The sequence below is a fragment of the Trachemys scripta genome, chromosome 3 (assembly GCF_013100865.1).
Source record: "Trachemys scripta elegans isolate TJP31775 chromosome 3, CAS_Tse_1.0, whole genome shotgun sequence".
In the NCBI taxonomy this organism is placed as follows: domain Eukaryota; kingdom Metazoa; phylum Chordata; order Testudines; family Emydidae; genus Trachemys; species Trachemys scripta.
Genome location: NC_048300.1, coordinates 18,941,016 through 18,958,445, shown reverse-complemented (window position 1 = coordinate 18,958,445; position 17,430 = coordinate 18,941,016).

Genomic DNA, 17,430 nt, shown 5'->3' with positions numbered 1-17,430 from the left:
AGCCAGAGCCAACTTCTCCTGAATCTTGGGACTCTTTAGATGTAGGGTTTGGATTCAGCCCCTCTCTATTTCACCGAGAGAGATTGATTCCTCTTGGGGATTTCAACTGTTGGAAGTTTCACATCTGGATGATATTTCCAGAGTGCAGCTGAATGGATGCAGCAAATACACACTGAGCTGGGATTTACCAAAGGGCTGCTTGTAGATTTTGTATTTTTATAAAACCAAATAAAATTAGGTTGAGTTGTGCGAAAAGGCGATTAACATTGTAGCTGATTTCTCCTGAAATGGGCTGACCGTAAGCAAAATATATTTTGAACCAAACCCATTGTCTCTGACAGTCGGTCTCTCTTTAAATCTGAGCAAGAGGTAACTTTTTAATAATAATTATTTTTAAGCACAATTTCGTAAGCAGTGAGGAGCAGGGTGTAATTAGAATTTAACACTGATTGCTCTAATAATGGAGCTGATCCTTATATTTCTAGTAACAGTACTCATCTCTTGAAGAAAAAATAACATTTTCATCTGCAAAAAACATAAACTACCCTGTGGATCAATCAGAAGTGTGTAAAATGCCACCAGGGAACTAACTTTGTTTGAGATCTAGAAAGGAATATGTAACAGGGATGGCCAAATTTACTGGCCCTCCGAGCTGCATACGATAATCTTCAGAAGTTCGAGAGCTGGGCTTGTCTGCCGGGGCTCGGGGATTCAGCCCTGCAAGGTGCGTCTGCCAGGGCTTCAGCCCTGTGAGGCATGTCTGCCGGGGCTCGGAGCTTCAGTTCCGCTCCTGCTGAAGCCCCCGGCACTCGCCTCTTGCAGGGCTGAATCCCCAAGACCGACCACCCTGCCAGAGGACAGAAGCCCTGAGCTCCCTCTCCCCACCCCACCAGTCTAGTAGGTGGAGAATGCGGGGTGTGGGGGCTCAGCGAGCTGCACTTGAACTGTGAAAGAGCCGCGGTTTGGCCACCCCTGACATATAGTCTGGTCCTGTCTTTTGTGTGGCTCAAGAAGCTCAAGCCAGGTCAGGTGTTAAAGGCTTGATTTAACTGCCCACACACTGAAGAATTCCCTGTATATTCTAGGCTTTCACATTCCCACCCTATCTCAAGTGAAGGGTAGGTGGGGGGGTGGGTACACTTTATAAATATTCTTTTGGGGCTGATGGCCCAAACTAAGTCAATAGTAAAACTCCCCTTGATGTAACTGGGAGCAGATTGTGGCTCAAAAGAGTAACGTAGTGATCATAAATATATATATGTCTTAGATTATTAAAAAAATTACAGATAGTCACAATTCACAGGAGTCGAATGGGGAGGGGGCTGAATTAAAAAGAAAAAAGAAAACCACAGAACCATATTTTAATAGGAGAGCAAGAACTGATAGTATATAAAGAACACAGCGTTAAGCATCCTGTATTCAGAAAACTTCAGATAATTCGGTTCCAGCCAAAATCACCCTGTGATCCCTTGGTGTCATATATTATGTGTATTATTGTAGCACCTAGGAAAACCAGTCGAAGACCAGAGCTTCCTTCTGCTAGGGGCTGTACAAACACATACTGTTGAGGTTTTTACAAACTTTTAATTTATTACATTTTTGACCGGATACAAAAGCAGTTCTTTGTAAGGGATGAAGAGGAAAATAAATGACTACATCAAAGTAGAGAATGGCAAGGAATACAACTTTTAATGGTAGAATTTTATGTGCTTCCTATGTATCATTGTCATATTGATAACATATTCAACTTACAATAATTTGTGGGTCCATTCAGAAATAGCTGATTTCCTTCCACCAGCTGATAGAAAGGCTACCACACTACTTGAAAACCTCCAGTATAATTATTTTTAGCATTCATTAATCATTCCTTTATTTTCTAGACATGTAGTAGGTCTTAGAAAAAGTGCAGAGAGCTCTTTGTAAAACATTAGCTGGTTTATAATCTGCCATTCTCGAAGATTAAAACATACAAAGCAGCACCACTTTTCTTATGCTGCTACCCTTGCGAAGAATTTTCTAGTTTATAGCCCAGATCCTGGAACTTAGTATGTATGAGGGGGCCTGCACCTCAGCACCCAACTCGACTGACGTCACTGGGGCTCTAACCAAATGTGCTTCGTGGTGGGTACCTGACATTTGTCACGTCTGTGGTTTTAATTAGTTTCCAGATGTGAAGGTATTTTACATTGCTGTCTTAATAGAATTCTGTGCATCAACATGTTGCATAGCAATATTGGTACAGAAAGAGCTATATTGAGGAACGACTTCTTCTCTTCACTCAAAGCAGATGCACTTTCAGTGGCTGAGCTATAACTGTGATGCCTCAAAGGGCTTTAGGGAGACAATGTAGAACTACAGTGTCTTGCCGCCAGGGCATGTGGTATGCACTCAAGTGAAGGAAAAAGGGGGGATCAGTTTCTGGTAGTTACTGATTTGATTTTAGATTAGCAAATTTGCCTGATATTTTCATGGCAATACCAAATACAAAATAAAGCCCTGATCCTGCAAGAGAGTCTGAATAAGCAGAGCCCTGTGCCCTTTCTTCGACTGGGTTCTGGATGGGTGTATGGATCAGTCCCCACAGAGTCAGTTGCACCCGACTCTCCAATTCTGCCATCCAGAGACGATCCTTGCCTGCTGATAATGGGGAGCAGAGTGAGGGCAGCGGCTTCAGCAGATGTTACTGAACATGCTCAGTCCATGTGAGCATGCTCAGTACAAGCCAAGCAGCAAAACTGGGGGGAGGGTAGCACCCCCGTGTAACCCCCACGCATCGCCTCTGCCGCCATCCTTATTGACAATACATCAGCCCTTACTGTGGGAGTAATTGTTCACAGTGGTGTAGCCGTATTGTCCGAGTGTCCCAGGACACTGGCTTTATGGTTCATTACAACCATTTGTAACACTCCACACTGTCTGCTACTCTTAATTGCCCACTTCAAATGCTTTATGTGTAACAATCTAACCCCAATTGCCTCCTTCTTTTCAAGTTACTGGCTCCAACATGTGTTGCCCCTTCGGCTTAACAATCTGTCCCAATTTGTATTTAGCTCAGACACTCTGATTCCTTCCCCAGATCTGAAGAAGAGCTCTGGGTAGCAACTTCCACCAACAGAAGTTGCTCCAATAAAAGATATTACCTCACCCGCCTTGTTTCTCTGTGAGAGGACTGTCATTGTATTCATTACATCCAGGAGAGGAATAGCCAGTGATATCCTCGAGGTTGCTCTGTGTTATGTGAAATCAGAGGGGAGTAGGCATGGTATCAGATACAACTCAGCATGAATAAGGGTGGATGAATTGGGCTCTACAGTATTAATAGCTATCTCCAATCAGTGCACTCTTTGATCCAGAGAGAGCAGCTAAACCCTGGCATCTTAGAGGAACCGACTGTAAGACTTTGTCTTCTGACAGCAGCTCGAGCAAGCAAAGAAAAACTATCTAAGAAACAACACTCCAGTGAAAAAACAAAAGCACCATGGTTCTGTGATCTGAGTCTTTTTAATAGAGTTTTATTTTATATGACACGTAGCATGAGTTCAAGATGGATCCTACTTCCCCTCCCTCCCTCCTCCCCCCTTCACTGTAGTGCATTTTAAATCAAACTGTCCTCGGTAGCTCTGTGGAAAACCTGCACATTTCTGGTTTTGCTCTTTCAGAGGATAATTTCTCCTGTTTAATGAGATCTGAGAATGAAGTCAGGCATGAGTTGGAGAAAGGTCACAGCATGTGCTCAAAGGTATATTAACTACTGTTGGAGCTGGCATTAGATGACTTCCATGAGGACAAAATTAAGCAGCAAATAGTAAATACTTTCAATGGCACTTCATTACAAGCTGGACCATTTACAATGAAATAAGAATATGAGAGAGGTTTCAAGGATGAAATGGGAATGCTCACAAATAAAAAGAAAAAAAAATGTTACCACTTAGACTTAGAATGCGATTCCAGTCAAGGTTAATGGGGAAATAGTTAATGAAGGCTACAGAATCCAAAGACTGCAGGATTTCATATTGTGTCTTACATCGGTAATTAATACCAAAGGCTAAATGACTGTACCTGAGCACATTTTCTCTGACAGAAACTTTAAATCCCACACACCATATACAGGAACTTTGTCTTGATGCTTTACGACTCCCACTAATGCTGAACAGGCTAAATCAGAACCAATTTCTTCCAACTCATTTCCAGAATGGTGATTTGCATCCATCACTACCACAATACATTCATCATATAGGGTCCCATGCTACACTGGGAGCTTTGATATTGACTTCAGTGGGTGAAAGATCAGACCTTTAATGCACATGGCTAAAGAATTATGACACCCTACCACTTAGAATGTGTCTCTATGGGAGGAGATCTGATGCAAAAACCCATCCTTCTCTGTGGAAGCACTGTCCCCATTCCTGTCTTCCTAACGCTATCTTCCTTCTCGTTCCCGAAGGTCATTTCCTACCACGCGTTAGGGAGCCCGGAGCTATAGGATCCAGTCAAATGTTGCTGCTAAGTGAGCAAGACACTAGTGGGGGAGGGGGAGGAAGCTGAAGGCAAAGGAGGCCTTTGCATCACTTCCATCTAGAGTGGGGATCCAGTATCAACATGGTCCACGAAAACAAGAGGCAAAACAGCTTCCTTCAGTTGCTTCTGCTGCTAGAACTTGAATTACACTAAGCACCAAAGGGGGCGAGGGAATGACAAGACCTGGTTGTTTTAAGGGAAGGAGAGCGGCTACATGAGAGTGACGGGTTTTGCTGTTAGAAATGTTTCTCTTCTCTCCTAGAGCAGAGGGTTTAAAGTAGGGCATTTGTACACACTGTTCTTTCCACCCAGCGCTCATTGTATTGACAGGAATCGCTTCAGATGAACAGTTTCATCAATGTGCTCAGGCCTGTTTGTAGGTGGCATCCTGAGGGCAGATTCCACTCTTATCCAAGACCTAGGCCTTATTCCATTACTGTTTTTAAAACATCTCCCAGGTGCACTTAGACTTCACTTTTCTTTCTTTCTCCCTTCCCCACCCCCCTTTCCTCCCCTGCTTGTTTTGAATAAAACAGTTTGAAAAGCTGAGGCCAAATCCTCCATTTCTTTTGGGCAAGAAGTAACAGCTTTACAGGATTAGCCTCCAGGTTCCACCTGCCCTTGATGTAATCTGGGTATGAAAATTCACAGTAGGGACGGCGGCTCCAATGCCAAGTTACAGTGCAGCATTGACAGCTGCAGAATTGCACCTATTGATTGCAGTGTAAGGGAGAATGTTTCATCAACCTTTAATTGAGCCGATTCCTAAATGGAATAGGGTCAGGGTTGGTTGTGCTCCTGAGTCTAAATAGCCTTACAAAGGAGAGGTAAACGCCTCATAAACAAAGCACCGTTTATATCCTTTTAGGATTTCACACGCTCTAGAATTTACAGTGTTTCTGAAGGCGAGAGAGCCTTTTACCACAATCCCTGCACCCTCCCCCCATGGCTACTTTGAGGATCTCCCATATCCCCCCTCCAGCTATTATTTTATTTATTTTGATGTATAGAAAAAAACTCCAAAAGATACCAATCTGGACGTTTGCATCTGTGATATAAGGAACCGCTGATCCCACAAAATTCGATCCTAAATAAACTCCCACAAAAGTCCCCAACCCCTCTAGTTTTCTTGGGCCAGATTCTCAGCTAGTGTAAATCAATGTCGTGATGTCAGTGGAGGGATGCTGATTTACACCAGCTGAGGATCTGCCCTCTAGGTTGGAACGTTAATCCTTGGGAGCCCTCTGTTCTTGTCCAGTTCCCAGGAGCTTCTGAAGAATTGGATTTGGTTATTTAGCAGTGGCGTCATTTCATTTCCATTCAGCTCTGGCCAGAAACCATGGAGAGTCAGACCTAGTGGTTGGAGCAGTGGCACTTAGGCCAGCGGTCAGAGCAGGAGCCAAGTTGGAACAAAGCAAAAGTAGGGCTGGGAGCTGGGCTGGAGCAGAGCGGGGAAACAAGGCTGGAGTCAGAGCAGGGCTGGAGCAGGCTAAGGCCCTTAAAGTCTATTGCCGCTATCAGGCAGGGGAGAGTTCCAAGCCCTGAAGTGACACTGGGCAGACTAAGCTGCTGTATCACCTGTGAGGCTTATATACCTGCCCTGAAATTCACCAGACCAGCTCCTGGCTTCTGGATTGGCTGGAACCTAGCATAGGAATGATTTATCACCGCTTGTGGCTTAATCCGATGCTAGTTCAGGGATAACTAGCAATGGATTTATCGCCATCGTTGGTCAGAGTATTTGGATGAATCCACCATTAGCTGTGGTGGATATTCCTGCTTCCCCACCCAAGTATCACTGCGGTAAGTATTCAGTACAGAGTTTGCTTGTAACTAGAGCCAAGCCAATTTTTAGATAGCAAATTTGGGTTTGCAAGAGATTTGATGATTTTTTACTTGGATAAGCATTGGCAATTTAGAAGTTTGTTTAATTCCTCGTCTAGCAGCATTCCTCATATTAATATCTCCTTTACAGAGATTAACTTTGCCTCTACGTGAAATGCTGGGTGATGAACATGAAAGGGAAAAATAAGTAAAATGAATTGGTTTTAATTTTGGTAGAAATTTCATCTGAAATGAAATTCTGCCCATGGGCTGTACTTGCTCTGCTTGTTGACTTAGCAATTGTTTGTACAGGAATTAGCTCTGCATGCTACCCCCTAAACTTCCTTAGTACCTTTCTTTGTCAATCTCTCTTTTAATGTATGATGTATATGCAATAGTGTTTAGCTGCTGAGATCAGTGATAGGATCTAGTATAAATCAGTCAATGGAACAACAGTGATTTACACTAGCATTGGATCTTGTCTTATATTATCCTACATGCTGATAATGACAATCCCACCCTTCCTAAACCAGCATGGGGTTAAACTTAATGGCAATAAAGCCAGCAACCTCCTTTTCTGCTTGTACTCCCAATTTGTCTAAAAAGCGGCTGTTTCACAAGTGAGAATACTTATGAACCTATTTGTAGCCTTGCTAACATGAAACCATTTCTAATCCTGGTGATTTTACCTTGCATACATTCCTTCCTGCCTTTGAAGCTCTCCCTTATTGGTGGACAGAGAGGCATTATAGCCTCTATGCATTTTTAAATTGCATTCCCCAGGAGTTAGCACTTGCCATGGAGACCTGCACTTTGTCTTTTAAGCAGATAAAAAGAGAGGTCAGTCAGATGTAATTCCCCTACTCCTCGTATAAACAATTTAACTGCAGCAGCAACATACTTGCTTGGAATTACTCCCTCAGATTCAATTCCCTTTTCCTGCTCCACTTGTAAAAATGGTTAGTGTCCTCTATAAACTGCAGCTCACCAAGGTCCAAGGCTGGCTGTGCAGTTGTAGAATAAATGTTAATCTAATACAGGTTACTGGGTCAAATGCAATCACAGGCTTGTGGGAAAAGCTTAATACTGTTCTGCTTCTTCTAACACAGTAAACCTGGATATTATATGATAGGTTAAACACCAGTGAACCGTGGCAAGAATTTTCTTGAAAGCAGGATTTAGTACAAAGGAAACTACATTGGAATAGTGACCTAGGATTGACTTTGCTCTCAAAGAGAGCATTCTAAGAAGCTGAAGTATGCTGTGAAAATTATCTCCTTTAAAAATGTTAGGTACAAAAATTCCTAGTTCGGTGGACGGTTGCCAGTTGAAGCAGGCATGATTCATCTAATAAAAGGCTGGGTAAATTTTCAGCCAGCCTACTTCCCTCTGCAGAAAAGAGCATTTTGGTTTTTTTCCTTTGGAATGTATGTGAATGCAGCATGATATGGTTAGTTCCAGCTTTTGATGCCTCCTTTGAGATCAAGTAAATATGAACTTTAAAGAATATAACTATGTGATTGCCTACAGCTAATGCTTATGTTCCATAGACGATCATACGTTACTCCTTCCTCTCAGTGGTATGCATCTCTGTTTTGTAATACTATCAATCCAGCAAAGTATTTACTGTCTTTAATGAAATTCTTACATATGCTCAGTATGGGCTTGGTCCTGCATCAGTGTTATCAGTGAGTGCAGGATCAGGGCCAAAACCAGGAACATAGGACTGGAATTGGCATATCCCTGTTCACTTCAGTAGACATTCTGGTCCATAATATTTCCATGATGCTTTGTATTCTCCTCCTTTTTTAAGATTGTTTATAATACTAATTACACAAAACTACAGAATGAGAGATGATAGGACCATAGAGATCTGGTAGAATCAGGAGTGTTTGGGCATGCATGTGCTGTTCTTTGTCTAGTTAGGTAAGAATGTGTTGGTGAGAGGGCTTTGAATGGTATAGGTTAGAAAGAACTTCTCTATGCAAAGGCTTGTGAGAGGAGTTGAATACAATCACAAATTGGATACAACCGGGCTGTTACCATAAATGAAGCAGTTGCCACCAAGGAATATGTCATGTGAATATACATCACTACTGTTTGATACAAAGACCAAAAAAAAGTCTTTGTTATGACACTGGTTTCTTTAATGTCTGATCACCTCCTGGACCTAAACAGTAGTGAGTATATTCCCACAACATTGTTATCGCCATACCCATTTTACAGAGAGGTAATTCAGGTATAAAGAAATCAAGGTCTGACAGGGTTTCTGTGACAGTGGCAGAGATAGAACCAATACTGTTTTAGTCTCAAGCCAGTGCCTTTATCCCAAACCATCCTTCCATCCTAAGCTTTCAATTGAGAAATCATATACAACAGGCAATACACACCTGAGTGGTTATTAAATGTTTTTAGTGTTAGTAAAAGGCATGAACTCAAGTGACTTTAGCCCCGCAATGAGTGCAATAAGCCTCGCCTCTAGAAATGCCATAGATAGCTCTTTTCTGACATGGAAAGGATAAAAGTCAGACATATTAATTCACTGGGAATCACCAGCAAGGGTATGTCATTGCTGACAGCCAATCAAAAGTCTCCAGCTGTGCCCAGAATTCTAAAGCCAGTGTGGATTTGACTTCTAACATGTCATGATTCAGAGTTCACGTCCATCATTCTAGCAATGGCTGAAAGATGATCTCAACATTTTAGCAACTGCGACAGATGTGCTTCCAGAGAGGGGAAAGCCTTTCTTGCCCAAGATCTGAATATAAATAATTGCTGAGGGATGGGAGAACCCAGAGGAGTTGGGAGGGTGGGGGAGAGGTTGTGAAACCTTTGGAACTTTTCAAAAAGGGGCCTTGATCTTCCGCTAAACAGTTTTAGAAATTTAAAACAAATGATTCTTTATATTTTTCTGACTAGAGAGGATGGTTCCCATCTTGCAGCATGCACGAGGAAATAGATACATCAGAATTACAAATATGCTGTTTGCCTTTGTTTTAGTCTGAGGACCCATGTATTCCAAGGCCCCATCCCCAATGAGCTTCTTTCTGCTTGTGTCTTAACTACCAGACCCCTCTGGGTTTCTCCTGGCTTCCCTCCACACCTCTGACTTTGCCCCCACTTTCTATTCTGCAGCCCACTAAGAATCCGTCTCTTGTGAGTACCTTTCTTTTACACCTGTTGGAAACACCTCTCATTGTTCCAGGTCTCCCTTCTCCTAAGGTAGTGCTACATCCAGCTGAAGTTCCTGTACTTGTTTCCTGGTGCCTCTGGTCTCAGTCAAGCTGTAAAGTTTGTTGGGTGAGAAGAAGGAGGGGAGGTCATCTGAAATGAACGGTCATTCACACACCCCTTCTCCAGCTAACATTATAAACCCCTTTCATTCATTATACAGTCAACAAATCCCGAGTGTACAAATGGATTCAAACACCCAGGGTGAAATCTGGTACCCATTGAAACTAATGACACAACTCCCACTGACTTCAGTCGGGCCAGGATTTCACCCCCAATTCCCACATCTATGTCGTATCAGCTAATACTGCTGTGTGCTTCCTTGTTGTGGAACTCTTCAATCTCTCAGTTCTTTTTTCTTAAAAAGAGAAGAGGGATGGATATCCCAATAGTTCCCAGCTGTTCTCCGCTTTAAAAGAAAAACAACAGCAACAAAAACAACTCAGGGCATTGACTTGCTACCAGGGATCAGTGCATAAAATAGAAGCCCCAAGGCTTGGTACTGGCAAGTGCAGAAGAAGAGTAAGGGCTAGATTGTGATACCCTTACATTGAGCAGCACCTCCTTCCAGAAGGCAGCAACTGCTTGTGCTGTATGGTTCTTGTCACCGTGTGTCAGGATATGATGGTGTGGCCCTAATGCAGATGAGACAATGAGCTTAGGAAAGGAGGCCGCTGTATACATCTAGATGTTTGTTAATTTTTTTAAGGAAAGAGTTCAGAAAAAAAGTATCACTACATTTCAGAAGGCCATTTGCTAAGCTCTGCATGTTCTGTGTATTTTAGTGTGTGAACAAATTAGATTACGAAAGGTAATGCATTAGTGATTTGACACTAATGTGGAATCTTGGTGGCATTAATCGCTAATGCGTGTTTCATAATTTCAGCTAAATGATCTCAATTTAAATGCAAGGGTGGCAATTGACAAATTTCTCGAGGTTGTAGTAAAACCATGTACTGTAATGTAGATTACATTGATTTACTGCAAAATACTGCAAGGCGCTAGGAAATGGCAGCAGCTGCGCTGAATAGTTAACTGGAGAGCTGCACGATGAAATGACAAATTCGTATGGATGGGAATGTCTCCAAAATGGTACTAAGCCCAATTTGTCTTCTCGGCGGGTGACATATTTTTAAATGTACAAAGTTTAACACACTATTTTATTATTATTTATCCTGTGTATTACAAAAGCGCATGGAGATCCCAGCTGAGATCAGGGCCCGACATGTTGTACACATGCATGGTAAGAGACCGGCCTTATACTGAGGAGCTTACAGTCTAAGTAGACAAAACAGACAAAGGGTGAGAAAAAGGCAGGATTGTTATCCCCACTTTACAGTTTGGGAAATGAGGCACAGAGAGATTAAGGGTCTGATCCAACGCCCGTTAAAGTCATGGCAAGACTTCCATTAGTTTTAGTGGGCTTTGGATCAGGCTCTAAATCAGGGGTGGGCAAACTTTTTGGCCGAAGGGCCACATCGGGGTTGCAAAACTGTATGGAGGACTGGGTAGGGAAGGCTGTGCCTCCCCAAACAGCCTGGCCCCAGCCCCCTATCCGCCCCCTCCCACTTCCCGCTCCCTGACTCCCTCCCTCAGAACCCCTAACCCATCCAACCCCCACCCCCGCTATTTGTCCCCTAACCACCCCCTCCTGGGACCCCCCGCCTCTAACTGCCCTCCGGGACCCCACCCCCTATCCAACCCCCCCCTTCTCCCAGCCCCCTGACTGCCCTGACCCCTATCCACACCCCCACCCCCTGACAGGCCCCCAGGACTCCACGCCTATCCAGCCACCCCCGTTCCCCGTCTCCTGATCCCTATCCACACCCCTGCCCCCAACACGCTTATCCAACCCCCCCGTTCCCCGTCCCCTTACTGCCCCCCTGACCTCCGCCCCATCCAACCACCCCCTGCTCCCTGCCCCATATCCAACACCCCCCCGCTCCCTGTCCCCTGACTGCCCCCTGGGACCCTCCGCCCCTTATCCAACCCTCCTGGTCCCAGCCCCCTTACCATGCTGTTCAGAGCGGCATGTCTGGCAGCCGTGCTGCCCGGCCGGAGCTAGACACACTGCCGCTTGGCGGCGTGGCTGCGGGGGAGGGGGGACAGCAGGGGAGGGCGGGGACTAGCCTCTCTAGCCGGGAGCTCAAGGGCCGGGCAGGACGGTCCCGCGGGCCGTAGTTTGTCCACCTTTGCTCTAACTAATTGCCTGGGCTCTCACACAAAGTGTGTGGCACAGTTTGGAATTAAACCCTGCTTTTCTGAGTCAGAGGGTAGGTCTCCACTTCCAGCCAGAGGTGTAATTTCCAGTGTGAATTGACATACCCATGCTTGGTTTAACTGAGTGAGTGCACTAAAAATAGAAATGTAGTCATGGCATGGGCGGCTGGAGAGCCAGCTGCCCTGAATATAATCCAGCCTGGGAACCAAGGTACTGTATCTACTCAGGTGACTAGCCTGTCTCCCTGCCCATGCTGCCGCAGCTACCCTGCTAACCTTTAGTGCACTAGCTCAGTCAGAGCCCACACTAGAAACCACACCTCCTGCTCCAGTGTAGACGAACCCAGAGTTCAGCAGCGTTAACTGCCGAACTGCCATTAGTGCCTTTGAAAATTTCCCCCCAGCGCCTTCATCAGAAGCCCATCCTGGGCTTTACTCATGCAAATAGTCCCAGTGAAGCCCATGAGATGTTACTGCTGTCTTAGATTTCATTAGAGTTTCTAAATGCTGAGTAAGAGTTACTAGATCGGGCCCCAGTGTCATTGGTAGCTGTATCAGTTGTGAGGTGTTAAGATAATAACCAATCCTACGCTCATCAGAAAACATAGAATACAACAATATTTACTGCATATTAAGGAAAGGGAGGCGGGAGGGAAAGACATTTCTCCACCGAAATGACTTTACTCAGTGTGCGAAAAACAGGGCTGGCCCTCATAAAGTCACAATGTTCTCTTCAAATCAGTAAATTATTGCAAATCATGTTTAAGCCTCCATACTTCCATGTGACCTTTCTGCCTCATTTTAAGTACTCTAGAGGTTCCATATTTCCCAAGACAATTACAGTAGGTCCATAAATAAAGTCTGACTAGCTACTGTATATAAAGAAATTCTGGAAAAGTAATATGCCCTCTGGTTTCAACACAGTATTAGAAAACTGATCAGTTTCTTTGTACAAAACATTTTAAAAGACTCAATGGGCTTTTTAAGTCTCCCCAAAAAGAGCTTTTAATAGGAAATTACTACCATACCAGTGATTTCCACATGCGACTTTCTGTATCACTGTGTTTTCATTACAAAAGGTCTCATTTTCCTTTGAAAAAGGACAAAATTAAAAGAATAAAGACGTCTGTGTATTTATGCTCATAACATGAATTCTTCTCTCTCTCTCTCTCTCTCTTTCCATGTGACTTTAAGGATGCAAAAAGAGAACATTGTCTTTTAAAGGATAAAATTTTTAACACCTTTAATATGAATTCATTCATTATTATTCTCAACGTGTTTCATAGAGCCCGAGAGGGGATGTGCCGCGTCCTTTACAGAACATATAAAAAGATATGTTCTCCTCTTGACAATATTACAGCATAAAGCCCTGACTCTGGAAACACTTATGCACGTGCTTAACGTTACTTGGGTGAGTAATCCCACTGACTTCAGTCACATTACACGTGTACGTAAATGTTTACCAGATCAGAGCCCAAAACCACCATCCTGCGGCAGGAACTGTTAGTACAGACACCTGAACTGATTCAGAGTCCCGTAGGACTCAGCCTTTTTTGTATTTATTTATTTTAAGTATATCCATTCACCTTTAAAAACTTCTTTACCACCTGTATTTTTCTGTCTCCAGAATCAAGTCTTACTTTAAACAGAGAAAGAATAGTGGAAAACATGCTTTGTGACAAGGGAACTCTGACAGTATTTTGCTTCTTTTTCCCTTGAAATACTTGTGAAGGGGGAAAAGGAAACCGAGAAGGAAGTTAGATAGAACAGTAGGTCAGTAGATGCATGAAGCCACCCATACCCTGCAAATGGTCCAACTGGTACACAACAGGGGTGCTGGAACAATTTGTATAGTGGGGGTGCTGAGAGCCATTGAGCCAAACTGTAAACCCTGTATATTCAAGATACTTCAACTACTTCAAGATAGGGGGTGCGGCAGCACCCCCATCATCCCTAGTTCTAACATCTATGGTACACAATGCAGGCCACCATTCGTACATCACCCCTGTGCTTTGCTCTTTGCACAGGCTCCCACTGAATACAGAGTGAGGTTCAAGGTCTCACTCCTGATATTCAAAGCCCCTGAAGGCATAGGCCCTGCCTACCAGGAAGGTCACCTCTCCTTCCATAACCATTATGTTCGGACAGAACAACAAAACTCTTTGAGCAATAGGGGGAGACTTGCGAGTGTGGGCAACAGAACTTCATATGTCCAGATGCATTTTCAAGGCATTTTATATGCTTAATCCCTGATTTTAAAATCCTAGAATTAAAAGAAACTTAGCTGCTGTGAAAATAAGCTTTTGAAAAATTGATTAGGAAAAAATTATTTAAAACCTTTAAGTGTAAAAAACAAAACTACAGAAAACAAAACCCCTCCCTGCAGTGTTGAAAGGCAAACAATGCAACATTGTGCTAGTGACTGGGGGAGGGGCAATGAAATTGATCAGAATCTGATTATAAACAAAAAGTGACAATGGCTAGTCTATTTTCGCTATCCAAGCCAGAAAAAAAAGATGCAACAAGCAAACAGCATAAATAGTTGAATGTGAATTAGTTTTTTTTAAAAATGCATTAAGGATTAATAATTTAAGGTATAAAGATAAAGATATTTTATTTTTTACAAAAATATTATTTTTAACCTGAAAGCCTCTCTTTAAACAGAAATCCGATCACATCTGCAGCTACTGTGATTGCGTTTCTATGAGAGTATGCACAGGAAAGGGATTTTAATGAGAGATGTGGGGACAGTATGTGATGGACTCTTCTGAGTGAAACTGTGCCCATGGCTCAACATAGAGTAAACCAACAAAAGGTATTTTATTTAAATTCAGACAAGTCTTAACAAAGCCCCCACATACAACAAGAAAGGACTGCCCGAGCCCCTCTGCAATCCAAAGTATAAGCACCAACCTCTCAGCCTCATGTTTTCTTCACTTGGTTAAAGAGATGCTGCTTACATAACCCGTCAGGCCCCATCTCTGCTAGGATCACAGCCAGTTTTGAAAGCTATGTTAAAACATAGTTCAAACCAGGCTCCAGCTGAAGAATTTTCTAACACATTTTAGCTGGCTCATTCCAGAATAGCCAAGGATAGTCCTGAATGCTCTTCTAACACTGTTTGGCCTCCTCCACACCAGCTGACCAAACTGTGTTAGAGAACAGTTCAGCCGGTGATGTTTGAACTGTTTGTTTTTACATTTTCAATCACAGCTCTGTTCTCAGTGTAGATGGGCCTTAATGGTATAGTTCCACCAGGAAAGGTTCTTTACAAGTAACCCAGTATGTACAGCAGACTTGCCACCTGTCTGCATCCATAAGTGGTGAAAAAATATTGGCTTTTCTTTGTGGGAGGAACTCAATACACCAGCCACTCCCCAATGACTAGGTACAGCAGCAAACATCTGGATGGGTTACCTAGGGAGGTGGTGGAATCTCCATCCTTAGAGGTTTTTAAGGCCTGGCTTGACAAAGCCCTGGCTGGGATGATTTAGTTGGGGTTGGTCCTGCTTTGAGCAGGGGGTTGGACTAGATGACCTCCTGAGGTCTCTTACAACCCTAATCTTCTGTGATTCTATGATCTGTATTGTAGCTGGTGGCTTAATTTCAAAAGACAAATTATTCTCTGTTTCCCTCAGCTTACGTTTTGAGAAGACTGGCGTTTGACACTCCGGGCTGGGTTGCACCAGTCACACTGTGAAAATGTGCAAAGTGTATTGAGCAATATAGTGACGGATCCTCAGCAGGGAGAAATCAGTATAGCGCCATTGACTTCATTGCAGCTATGCTGATTTACAATCAGTTGAGAATCTGGCTCAGTTTTCCACTACCGTATCTTATTGTGACATGTCAGAGAACACACAAGTGGGCCAGAGTGTGAAATGGGATCTGTGACATTTTTAAAACACACGGGAAGTTTTGTTAGACAAATTATTGGGGGTAAGGTGGAGGTGGGAGAAGAGGATTCATAGACGAACAACCAGATATGTAAGGCTCCGATTATGTCACAGAGGTCACAGAATCTGTGACTTCCATTGACCTTCATGACATTTTCTGCTCCAGGGCTGGAGCTCCCAGCCAGCTCCCCTGCAATTCCTAGCCCCCACCCTGGTCGGGGGGACCCTGCAGCTCCCCAGCTATGGTGGGGGGAACTACATTGCAGCTCCTAGCTGTGGTGGAAGGCGGGGGGACCCTGCAGCAGTCCAGCCCCTGCAGGCAGAGGGCACCCGGAGCTCCCACTCACCATAGCAATGAGGGACCACAGAGCCCTAGCAGCAGTGGGTACTGAGCCCGCCTCCCCATTTTGTCAGGGATATTTTTAGTGATAGTCAGGGACAGGTCACGGGCTTCCTTGAATTTTTGTTTATTGCCTGTGATCTGTCCATGACTTTTACTAAAAATACCTGTGACAAAAAGTTAGCCATAACCATATGTTAGGATTATGTCCTGGATCTTCCAAATGTAGGTTATTGTCACCCAGTTTTCCTTTCACCTGGTCCTTCTCCTGATACGACCTCAAACCCCTTCATCCTTCAGCAGAAATGCTGAACTTATCTTCCACCTGGGAGGCAGCAGATCGAGCAGCTTCCTCTGATGTGGCTGCCATTGTTGTTTTGTAATAGGATGAGTAGGATACAAGGATTAAACTAGTTTATCCAAGAGAAGGTTTAGACATGACTTGATCAGCCTGCAAGTACCTACCAGGGGACGAGATTTCTGTCAATAGATGGCTCTTTAATCTAGCAGAAAAAGATACAAGAAGATCCAATATTTGGAAGCTGAACCTGCACAAATTTGGACTAGCAATAAGATGCAAATGAGAGGGTAATTAACCACTGGAACAACTTTCCTTGGAAAGTGGTGGACTTTTCAACACTTGAAATCTTAAATCAACACTGGATCTCTGTCCAGAAGAGATACTGGATTTCAAAAAGAAGTTACAGGCTTGATGCAGCAATAACTAGTTGAGGTTCTATGGCCTGTTTTGTGCAGAAGGCCTGGCAGATGATCGTAATGGTCCCTTGTGACCTTAAAATCTATGTATATATGAAAAAATATTTACTATCCCTACTACTTTCTCTGGGAGAGAGAAAACCACCTCCATGATACATGTATTCCTGCTGCTGTGGGTGAGAGAGAGGAAGGAGGTCTTTGGCCACTCAGAAGACAGGATGATTTGCCCCATGCACAGAAACTGGCCAGGGATGGAAACTTCTCTAGAAATAAGAAAGACCTGCTATGAGTTAAACATTTTGGGTCAGTTGTGATGCTCAGCACCATTTATGAAAATCAGGCTTCTTTAAGGTACCTTATGTCAGGCACCCAAAACTTGAGGCACGCAGGATCACTAGTCACTCTTAAAATGTAGTGTTAAAAAGTAGTGACAGCATCAGGCAATTGCTGTTATGTCCTTGTTATGGGAATAACATGCTAGGAAGCTGCTCCTTGGTTTGTTTGATGTAGGCAGAATACATGCCCACAGCTGCTGCTGAAAACTTTTAAATGGCATTGGTGTCTGGGACATATTTTCAAAGCAAACTTGTTCCTCCAACTCTAACTAGTTGTTTTCTATCCCCAGACTTGTGTTAGATCAATCAGGTCTGAGATCCATGTATGGATGAATCCAAAGTTGGATGA